The sequence below is a fragment of the Triturus cristatus genome, chromosome 11 (assembly GCF_964204655.1).
Source record: "Triturus cristatus chromosome 11, aTriCri1.1, whole genome shotgun sequence".
NCBI classification, from domain to species: domain Eukaryota; kingdom Metazoa; phylum Chordata; class Amphibia; order Caudata; family Salamandridae; genus Triturus; species Triturus cristatus.
The window spans coordinates 877305935-877313135 of NC_140594.1; positions in this window are offsets into that span (position 1 = coordinate 877305935).

The window sequence follows — 7201 nt, forward strand, 5'->3', positions numbered from 1 at the left end:
TATGTGTATGTTTCTGTAAAATAAGTGTGGTAGTGTGTGTATAACTGTATATGCAAGTAAATGGATATTTGATACTTTGTTTGCATGTGTGACTATGTGTGTGAGTAACTCTAACGATGAGTGGCGGTGTGTAACAGGATGTATAGGTGTATGAGTACATATGATGAGTGAGTACATGTATGAGTGACTGTATAGGGACTGTTGGTGAATGAGTGGATGTGTGTTTAGATCTTGGAATTACTGAATAGGTGTGTTGTAACTGGTATTGGTATGTCCATTGTTTGGAAAATGTTAGTTTGTATTTTTGAGAGTGTGTATCAAAGATTATATTAGGGTGAGAGGAGGTTTGCCACTCTATCACAAGGATGATGTCATCATGTCATCAGTGATGTCATTTGAGATGTCATCAGTGATGTCATGAGTGATGTCACTGACCATGTCATTAGTGATGTAATATGTGACGTCATCAGCAGTGCATTGCGGGCGCGCGAGTTATAGTTAGCTGAACTAACTATAACGGGGGAATTTCTAAGGTTTTGTACGAGTGAAATGTCCAACTAACTATAACGCCCCTGAAACCTATGGTTTTTCAGTGAATATATATATATATATATATATGTTTGGGCTGATGCCTATTTGTACGCATTAGTCACATAAAAGGCATAATGGATTAAAATATCAGTGTATTTATTCTATAATTCAATTTTTTTACTTTGAAATGAATGCTGAATGCAACCTTTTTGACTATGTTCATATAATGATTCTACTCTCAGTAGCAGTCCATGGATCCTACTGTAAGCGAATTGGTGTTCATTTTTTGTGTTATCTCAGATTGGCTTTGACTCAATGTTGCTCCTTTGAGTGTTTGCAATTTTATGAATGGAATTTTTTGCATTACTGTATTTTGTATACTTTTTATGCCGTTTTTTTATAAACTTGCGAAATAAAGTAAAATGATAATGATGATGATGAGTGAATCACTGGGTTCTTGCATTTCAACTCAGGGTTTGGTTCCTCTGTCAGAATAAATCTGCCATCTGCTTACAATATTTACCATTCTGCCGCTAGAGGTGCACCAGTCTCTTGTCGTCCACTTAGTAGACCTGTGCCTGTGATGTCACAGTAGAACACTGAGGCAGCCTGATTGTATTTTGGTGTAAAAGAAACATTTGGAGATTTAGGTGGAAATCATAAGATTGGGCAGGATTTTCAGCCCTTTCAGGTTATTGTGGAGACCCTCGGACAATGAAGAACCCGAGCTAGCATTAGATGCCATGTGTGCATGTGCATGCAGAGTGGCCATCTTGGAATGGCTTTTCTTTTGTTTTAAGATTAAACCATTCAAGTATTGGCTCTATGCATGTATACAATAGCAGCCATTTTAGAATGGATTAAAAGACATTTAAGTATGGCCAGCCCCTCATGCAGCAGCAGGTAGCGATGACAGCACCACAGGGCTAGTACAACCAGGCACTGGCGGCCTTATACCTTTTAAAAAGAGTGAAGTGGGGTTCCAAAAGATGGGGGCATAATGGGTGACACACAGGGGAAGACAAGACAGTCCCTCAGCCTTACAGTAGAATAAAATGGTATTTGGACAAAATATTGAGTCTAAATATCATGACAAGAATACCGTGCTACATAAATATCGTTGTTTTAAAGATTGTTGTCAAAAATATAGTTTTAGAAATTTTTAAACATATCGATTTATTTAATATCGATGTAGTTTATATCGTTGTCAATAATATAGGGGTCTATTAGGATGTGGTGCGGATCGCTACCGCCTGGCCGGCGGTGGTGGGCGGTAGCGATCCGCATTCCATCACAACACAATTTACCCCCCGCCATATTACTATGGCAGGGGTACCGCGGTGGATGAAAAGTCCATCTGCTGCTTTTCCACCGGTCGGATTGCCGGCCAGGCGGAAAAGGCCCACAATACAAGGCAACGCCATCCATATTAGTATGCCTGTGGTGGGTATGCCTTTGCATGGCGGAGACTCCGCCATTGAAAGGAATAAGGTAAATGACATTAGGGGTCCGTTGCGGGCCCCCGGAGGGGTGTGGGGTGGGTGGCTGCACTTGGGGGTACCTATGGTACCCCCCTACATTGCCATACACAAGGTGGCAAGCACCACGAGGTGCCTGTCACGTTGTGCATGGCAATGCACAACATGCCTATTGAACATTGTGGCGGGTGCTGCTTACAGCACCACCCGCAGTAATGTTAAAGTCCAGAATGCGCCTGCCAGTGTGGCGGGCCCATCCTAATCGGCCTTGCGGGACAGCCGCACCTTTGGCAGTCAGTCCCGTTTTCCGTTACGGTGGCGGGCGGACAAAGTGGGGCCCATAGTTTTTAGCAGTAAATAGTGAGTTATAAATTGTATTTTTCACCATATATGTTGTTTTATTTGCATAAATGTTTTTTAATTTTTTAATAATATGTACTAATGAGCCTGGTTTTTTTTTTATTGCAAATGTTTCAATTTTTTTTATACTCAGAAATATATTTTTGTGTAGTGGGATGTTGGGTTTACAGGGAATAAAGGTGGGAAGTATTCTAAAAATTCTAAAAATATTGTATTAGTCAACATTTTTTCTATTATGTTTTTTAAATAAAACTAAACAAATAGGAGCAGGATGCTGGGTTTATAGGGGATAAGGGTGGGGAGATTTTCAAATATTACTTCACAAAATTTAGTTTTTTTCAAAATTGTATACATTTTGAATATTTTAAAGTAAGTGTTATATATTTTAAATAAAGTTTTAATATTTATAAATATATTGTTACAAAATAATTTAAAAAATGTTAGATTATTTTTCAAATAAATATTGTAATGTGATATTCATTGAAACAGTATTATTATTTGTATTTGAAAAATGATAAAAATGTTTTAGCAAGTTTAAAAAAAGTACATTTTTTTTTAAATGCTATTTTAGAAAAATCAGGAAATACATTTTTTTATTTTTAATAATTAAAAAATATAGTTGTGTTAGAAAAAATCAAATGTTACAAATATTTTAGAATAATACATCTGTTCAATAAAACATACTATGCTTTGTAAAAAAAACATATTAGTTGTTGAAAAAAGTTTTCCGAAATGTTAGTCCTTTTTTAAAAATACTATTTTTATTTTTTCAAGATATTTTTTATTTTATTTACATAATGTGTGAAAATATTCAAGTGCTTTACACATTTTCAAAAAATAATATTGTATAACATCTGGTATAAAATATATTTAAGGAGTTTTTGGGACAAAAATATTTCCTATGTAAGGATGTTCGCTTTTATTTGGAATAATTATGTGTTTTTAAAAATATTTTTTAATATGTTTAAGTTTGACGACATTGTGGTAATAGTACATGTTATCTTTGTAATGTGCAATATTTTCAATCAGTTACTTTGTAGTGGTTTGGGAATTGTAATTGTTACCCTTTTAGTGTCCAACACCTTCCCTGAGATGTATTGGAGTGGAAAAAGTAAAAGTTGCCCATTTAATGCCCAACACCTTTCTTGAGTTAGTTTATATCGGAGTGGTGATAGTGAATTGTGCTCCTTTACTGTCTAACACCTTCTCTGAGTTACTTTATATTGGAATGGGAATAGTAATTGCTACCCTTTTATTATCCAACACCTTCCCTGAGTTAAGTTATATTGAAGTGGGGATAGTAAATGTTGCCCCTTTAGTGTCCATCACCTTCCCTGAGTTATCTCATATTGGAGTGAAAATAGAAAATGTTGCCCCTTTAGTGTCCATCACCTTCCCTGAGTTAGTTCATATACAATAGTAAATTGAACACTTTTAGTATCTAACACCTTCCCCAAGTTAAGTTATATCGAAGGGGGAATAGTAAATGTTGCCCCTTTAGTGTCACACACCTTCTTTGAGTTACATTATATTGTAGTGAGAACAGTAAATTGAACCCTTTTTAGTTTCCAACACCCTCTCTGAGTTAAGTTAGTTGGAGTGGGAATAGTTACCTCTTTAGTTAGCTGTTTAGTGTCCAATTGGAGTGGGAATATTAAATGCTGCCCCTTTAGTGTTCAACACCTTCCCTGGGTTAGTGTATATCAGAGTGGGAAGGGTAAATGTAATCCTTTTAGTGTCCAACACCTTCCCTGAGTTACGTTTTGTTGAAGTGGGAATAATAAATGTTGCCCTTGAGTATCCAGCACTTTCTTTGAGTTACTTTATATTGGAGAGGGAATAGTAAATTGAACCATTTTGGGCCGGATTACGAGTTTTGGTGGTACGAGGTGGGCAGTATGCCACCACCTCGCCCCCACACCACCGAGACTCTCCGCCACCAGATTACGACTTTAGCATGGTCTGGCAGGCTGGTGGCATGGGGGTCCCAGGGCAGTGCCTCTTTCAAAGGCAGCAGTGCCTTTAAAACAGGCATCACAACGGGAACGCCTCAGAAGGTGCCTGCACAGCATGGACTCAAAAGTCCATGCGGTGAAGGAAATGATATGCATGCACAAAGGGGGGCACATTATGCCCCCTGTGCGCATCCACAAGTGTAGGAGACACGGGGGCCCTGTAGCGCCTCCTTTCTTTCCTCTCCTCCGCGGTGTACATAGAGGAGGAACCTCCATGACACTGCCAGCGGAGTGGAAACCTTTAATATGCTTGGCAGGACCACAGCGGTCCCGCCTAGCATATCGCAGCCTCCTGACCACCATGCCACCTCCAGGGAACGGCAGTTCCCTGGCCACATCAGCGGTCACAGGGCCATCTGACCACCCTACTCATAATGAGGCAGTCATACTGCCAGTGCAGCGGTGGCTGGACTGCCATACCCATGTGAGTCTGTCAGTCCGCGGACCACCAGACTCGTAATTAGGTCCTAAGTGTCTAACATCCTCCCTGAGTTATGGGGCTTATTATATGAGTTTGGCAGTGTGGGAGCGGGACTGCCCTGCTCCCGAACTGCCAAACCAGTGTTGAGCTGCCCGCCAGATTAGGAGTTTTCTTCTGTCTGGTGGGTGGTTCATTGGCTTTCCCATGGCGGTGCCTATAAATTGGCACTGCAATGGGAACGTCAAAATCAGTACCTGCATGGCATGGACTGCGCAGGCCTGCAGGTACTTGGGTGAATGCATACAAGGGGGCACAATGGCGTTTGCAGTGGTCCCAGGGTGACCCGACCTCCCTGGTCATATTAGAAAGGTCGGACGACCACCACCACCATGCCCCCTTGAGTCTAGTAGTCCATGGACCGCCAGACTTTGATAAGGTCCTAAGTTATATTTGAGTTGGAATAGTAAATGTCGCCCCCTTAGTGTCCAACACCTTCCTTGTGTGACTTTATATTGGTGTGGTACTCGTAATTTGAACCCTTTAAGTGTCCAACACCTTTCCTGAGTTAAGTTATATTGGAGTGGGAATAGTAAATGTTGCCCCTTTACTGTCCATCACTTTCCCCCAGTTACTCTATATTGGAGTAGGAATAGTAAATATAACCCTTTTAGTGTCCAACACCTTCCAGCTGTTATATTGCAGTGTGTATAGTGATTGTAAACCATTTAGGGCCTAATTATGAGTCTAGTGGTCCTCGGACTGCCAGACTTGTGGTGCGGTGGCGGTGGCAGTCCTATGATCTCCACATTACAACCCTAGTCGTCGGGCCGCCCTGCGACTCCGTTAGTGGCGCGGCGGTCCAGAGGTATCTGTATGCTTGGCGAGACTGTCGTGGTCGCGGCAAGAATATTACAAGTTTCCTCTCCGCCAAGGTTTTTTATGGCTGTTTCTCCTCCATGAAAACACTGGTGGAGAGGAAACAAAGGTTGTGCCTCATGCCCTGTGGATGTACACAGGGATATAAACTGTGCCCCTCTGTGTGCATGCAAAAACATTTCAGCACGGAATGGCCTTTTCAGTTAATGCAATGCTGGAACTTTTTCTTACATTCTCATAGCAGTGCCTATTTTATAGGCACCGCCGTGAGAACACCAAAGGAATTGCTCGGCAATGACAAAAGACGTAATCATATGGCGGGCGGTTCTCACGCAGATTTGGTGTTGCGTCGCTGCACTGTAAAACTCATGATCGGACCCTTTGTGTTAAATCTATGTGTTTTAGTTGTTTGCAGTGAAGTATTATGCTTGTAGTGTTGAATACTTCATACCAGATGTGTTTTGTATTGGTATGGTAACATAAAGTTTTATTTTTTTAAATGTTTATTTTTACATTCAAAAATATAATAAAAAGCAAATACACATTTATTTATTCATATTTTTTTAAATAACACTTATTGCAAGCTTTTTGTAGTTTTGAAATACATTTATTGGAAGTATTTAATTTTTATATAAATAAATGTCATTTTATGCGGCAAGAAGGGCCCGCCGTTGCTTCCATTACAATAGTGTAAATGTAATTTTTTTTTGGAATAGTTGTAAAACAAATATAGAAAATATTAGATCTCGATTCTGAGTTTCGGACCACCATTGCAGGGGTCGGGAGTACGTCGCCAAACTGGCAGCATCCTTCGGCTCATAGAAAGCCTGCAGCACATGCCGCCGCCATGACATCACTTCTTGCAAGTCATTACACTTTGTACCATGCACCTTGGCCTAATCGGGGGTGGTAAGACTGCCACCAATGGTACAGTTAGTCTTGATTACATTTTTCATAATATACATTTTTATTTTTGGGGAACATTGTACATTTTATAACTTTGCAGTAGATGTGTAATATATTTATTTTTATTGACATTTTCTTAAACATTTTAATAAAGTTTTTGCTATTTTTACCATTCATTCCCATGGGGAGATAGTCTTTTTTACCTTTTATCAGGCAGCCCTTTTTTTATGCCCCTAACTATATGTAGTATAGTTGCTGCTTTAGGTCGCTTTTGGAATGAAGAATTCACGGTTGAGTGCTGCTGTTCATCGGTAAAGGTAAATTAACTTTTACCATTTCTTAAGGTGTTTGTAAGGTTGAGAGGATGTAGTAATGTTGCGTAAATGATGTGTGTGTTGTTATGGATATGTTTTATGTGTGTTTTATTGCGTTTCCAATGCTATTTTGTATTGTGTTGTTTTCTCACATTTTTGGGAATGGAAAGTTTTTTATTGTCTAACTTATGTTCAAGATATGTGTGTGTATAGTTTAATGGTATGTATGTATTAATTTGATAATGTAGGGGCCCATTAGGATGGGGGGCGGAGGCACCACCACGATGCTGGAGTGGCGGA